This window comes from Dreissena polymorpha, chromosome 1, assembly GCF_020536995.1.
Source record: "Dreissena polymorpha isolate Duluth1 chromosome 1, UMN_Dpol_1.0, whole genome shotgun sequence".
NCBI classification, from domain to species: domain Eukaryota; kingdom Metazoa; phylum Mollusca; class Bivalvia; order Myida; family Dreissenidae; genus Dreissena; species Dreissena polymorpha.
Genome location: NC_068355.1, coordinates 139,148,721 through 139,153,159, shown reverse-complemented (window position 1 = coordinate 139,153,159; position 4,439 = coordinate 139,148,721). Strand labels below are relative to the sequence as shown.

General features: G+C 31.4%; 1 long non-coding RNA gene across 2 annotated transcripts; it reads right to left on the bottom strand.

The window, feature by feature from the left end:
- Nucleotides 1–1,459: 1,459 nt before the first annotated feature.
- LOC127867263 (uncharacterized) lies at nucleotides 1,460–4,172 on the bottom strand. 2 transcript variants are annotated; one of them, XR_008043411.1, is made up of 4 exons: nucleotides 3,840–4,172; nucleotides 3,107–3,413; nucleotides 2,887–2,945; nucleotides 1,460–2,420 (listed from the first exon to the last, which is right to left on the bottom strand). It is a non-coding gene; the product is annotated as an uncharacterized LOC127867263 (long non-coding RNA). The 2 variants fall into 2 exon arrangements; XR_008043410.1 differs by having other exon boundaries at nucleotides 1,460–2,417; nucleotides 3,840–4,169.
- Between the last annotated feature and the right edge of the window lie 267 nt (nucleotides 4,173–4,439).

The window sequence follows — 4,439 nt, the reverse complement described above, 5'->3', positions numbered from 1 at the left end:
CAATGCAGCGTACTCTTATCAATTGAGATCAATTTTATATTAATACAAAAAAACAATTTTTATTCATAAATCTAACACAGTAAGAGAACGATGAAGGAAAGCGGTAACTATAAACGATTGAAGTTTATTCCCTAAATCACTCGGTATGGTAGAAATGTTAACGGATTTTGTAGCAACGAATAAAGGTAACATTTGAGTTAAGTTGATATAACTACAAGTCTTTTAAAAACCAATCTTCTGCAGAAACCAACATATACTCTAATGTGTATCCTCTACTATAAACCTAAATAACTAATAAATTACTTACTAAAATCTTGTCAAAAAGAAGAAGTTCAGATGATACATTTATAAAGTTCATTTTATAGTGCCTCATTTTGCTGCTCTAGTAATATTAAACCAATTTACATGTACTTTATATTCAATTAAGTAATTATTACATTTTGTTTTGTTCTTGTTACAAAGTTTTTTCAATAATGTCGCGCTTTTCAACCAGTTAAAGTACTTAATATGTTTTGACATTGCCAGTTATCATGCAACTGTTTTGTTTTACGTAATGTACAGTAAACATAAAAGCAATGAGTCACTTGCCTTAAATAAATGTATAGGGATATTAATAAACATGTATCACTCCCTGATAATGCCTGATAAAGTCTGATCTAGACTCTGTATATTTCTGTATATAACCTTTCCTGTGATTTTAAATTCAATCCGTTTATTTTAGGAGGTTCGATATTTTCAAAACAAAATATGTCAATCTCTTTGCATTCTTGTATGCAACAAACCGAAACAATTTCATAACCTCCTCAATAGACATCCTAAAATTTTTCCTTCCAAAATTTAATAAAGTTGTATTTATTGATTTGTGACATATTACTCGATTATTTCGCTTTTATAACTAGTTATGAATGCAGCCATTTACGCTTGCAACATACAAATACTGTTTGTATAACTTGTTTAGGGTATCTCTCGAGCAGCACTCTTGTGACGTTTCAGCCAAAGTGGCCATAAGGCCAATCCATAAATTGTAGTTATATGTGGAGATCAAATGTTTTATTTTGCTTGAAACACGTTTGGTTATTATATGTGTCATTTAACATTGTAAACATATTTGGTACAAATATCGTTAATACATTTGCGATCATCAAACCTTGGAAAATCGATATGGAGTGCGTTTTGTTGCTGAAAACCGATTGCAATGTCCGATTCTATAGTATAGCTACCCGATGTTTCTTCTGTAAAATTAATCAAATCATGAACATAACAGAATGTTTAAGACAAAGTGAACACACTATAACAAAAATAAATTCAATGAATAATGATTTATAAAAGCAATTAACACATTTATTAAACATGCATATTATAACTTATTTATTGTCATAAGCCATATGTTGCATACTGAATTGTGTGTACATAGTACTGTATGAAACGAACTCAAAATGTAAAATAACGAGCACAAACAGAAAATGAAACATTTTAACACAATGATTTATACAACAAAAGTATCACAAATCGTGTATGTGTCGCAATAAATGACAACCTAGTAAAACAAGGACACCTTGACCAGCCAAGTGTCATAGCGTCAATGACACTATGAACACAACATGAAAAACGTGTCTTACGAGGATGGATCATTCGATAAAAAGTTCCGTTCTTATGCAGTTTTCTTCGTTGGGACAAGGACTAGCTGAAGAGCTTTATTATATCGAAATTATTCTTCGAACTACAGACATTAATGATTATCTCAATCGTGTCAATATGTTTAATCTTGATCAAACTTGATTGTTTATCTTGACATTTTTTAAACCGAGTTGTAATGTACGTCACGTTTGTCTATAAACTAGGTAAACGGGACATATGTAGTACTGGCCTTGTAGCCTATCTAGATGCCGTACGACTCAATCTTAATAAAAACACTGTCGTAATGTATATCATGATGTCTTCTGTTCGAGTTCGAATCTGGGTCACGTGTGCCTCAAAAACTAGGCGAATAGGTTCAAGGTTACACAACCCCTGTTATCGCTTTAGAGGCAATATTGTTGGCTCAATCTGTATTAAACATGATAAGAATGTATATCTCGACAATATCTAGGCAAATATGCGTCAATAAAACTTTGTCATCGAGTCAATTAAAAAACAAACTCAGAATTGATAATAACATTACAGCAGTATCGTCTTATCAACGTGGATTTTGGGTTCGTCGACCGAATAGTCGATGACGAGCTGGACTCCCCACTCGTTTCTTTGTAAGACATGTCGCGTCAGTGTAATGCATAGGACCATACACTGCCAGTGTCGTTAACATTGAGGGAGCTGGGACGCTGATGTGCTGGCTGTACCACAACGCAACGAAGTGCACCGTCTCATCATTTGCCCATGCATGTACTTCCGTGTCGTCTAGTCTTAGGTGCAAACCATATCTGCTAAGAAGTTATACGTTTGCGACTGAAACAACTTCAAAATCCTTTTTACAACCGATTGGAAGTGCAAGTAAAAACCACTTTCTAGTTTCTTTCCGCGTATACATAAAAACAGATACAGGTATGTTCAGTTCAGTACTGTTTTTAAATAGTGTATAACCAAATCGACATTGTATTAAGTTATTTGTTTTTAAGTAAACTCTAAATTATATGTATTTACAAAATCTTGGGAAGGAACTAGATCTTAAACTGTGGACCGTCGGGTACATAAAAGTATCGTTACTTTATAACATTATGCGGCATTTTATATTAAGTAGATTGGAAGACAATACATTATCATATATTCAACAAGTGTTCGTAAAACCATGGCAAACACATTAAACTGATAACACACAATAGTTATTTCGAAGTATATGTTAATTTTCCTGATTCATTAACAAATATACAAAAACGATGTCGATTTGCCTACCGCAAGTCAACCTGAACTTGATGTAGTAACATAAGCGCTTGTTGTCTATGTTCCTATGTCTGAAACAATAGTTAAACGATTTTGAATAGTATTTCTTTTGTTTACCATCTTCTTAATCAATATCTTAATGTTTTAATGGAAACTTAATTATTGTAATTTGTTTTACAAACCATACAACGGATAACAATGTAAGATAAAATAAAAAGTAGGAAAAGCTTACCGATCCAAGTTGGATTTAAAATGAAAACACAAAACACATAGTAAGTTTTGTTCGTTGAGAGTCTTATATATCCACTTTGTGTTTTTTTTATATTCTTTGTTTATTTCGTATTTTCATATTTGTTTCAATCGGTTCTAACTGGTGATGAAGGTATGCAACCGCGTCTTATCAGTAAATGTAGTTATTTCAACAGAAGCAGCTTTGGCTTATAAACTTAACAAGTGACCCAATTATGTACAAGTTATTGAATTACACAACCGTGTTAAAATGCATACACGTTAAATGTTCACGTCTGAATGGTAAGCACCTAAGAATAAGATAAATTCATTACAAGCTATTGTTAAATTAACAAGACATGCTGCATCATACTCATAAAGCGCAAGCTATTGTGTATTATAAAAAGCAAAATGATTATTAAAACAATCTAAAACACAAAATAGGACGATGATCGAAAACATATCAAGTGTTAAAACGATTGAATTTAATGATTTTTTTATTATATAAAATTTTACATTAACGGATTTTGCCGCCCTACATGAATATTATATTTGATATAATCCCAAGTCAAAAACAAGTATTTTACCACCATATATTCTTATATATACTCTATTATTTAACTTAATAAACTACGCAATCTAAAAAGTGAAATAACTGACAAAAATTATTATTATTGTGTTTAATATCCACTTAAATACAAAAACACCCAAGTGAAATGCTACAAATTTGGCATGACCTTATCCGATTCAACTTAAACAAACTATTGAAGGGTGTAGAAAATTCGCGCTTAATGTTTATTTCATTATTCGATGAATCCGATCTTTGGTAATTCAAATATATATTTGCTAGTATGCAAATAAAATATGGCACATTTCAGCTTTATATTTAATCCGAATAGTTGATTATGTCTGTTAATAATGCTTTGATGCACGTATTTGTGAAGCCTTTTGGAATGTTTATTTTCATATTCATAATTCAATTTATTAACGTGCCAATGTCTGTATTATTTATTCGCGGGCAATATATTTTATTGGTATATTGAGAGTAAATAGGTCATTGGTTTGTTCTTATCAGTAATGAGTATCGCACAAAGCCGTCAGCAGCAGTTTAAGTCAACGTTTCGTTGCAATTCAATGTTACTTGATATATTTGACATGTAGATGTAGTTACTAAAACATTTATTTTAGCTATTAAACTTTCAAGTACCGCTGTAGTTACAGAAAAGCAGGTTTAACATTTTACAATAAATTACAAGAAATATGTAAATGAGTCTATATTCGTGTTTATTATTTGATTAATTATGTGTTAAGGGGTGGGGGGGGGTTGACAGATTTTA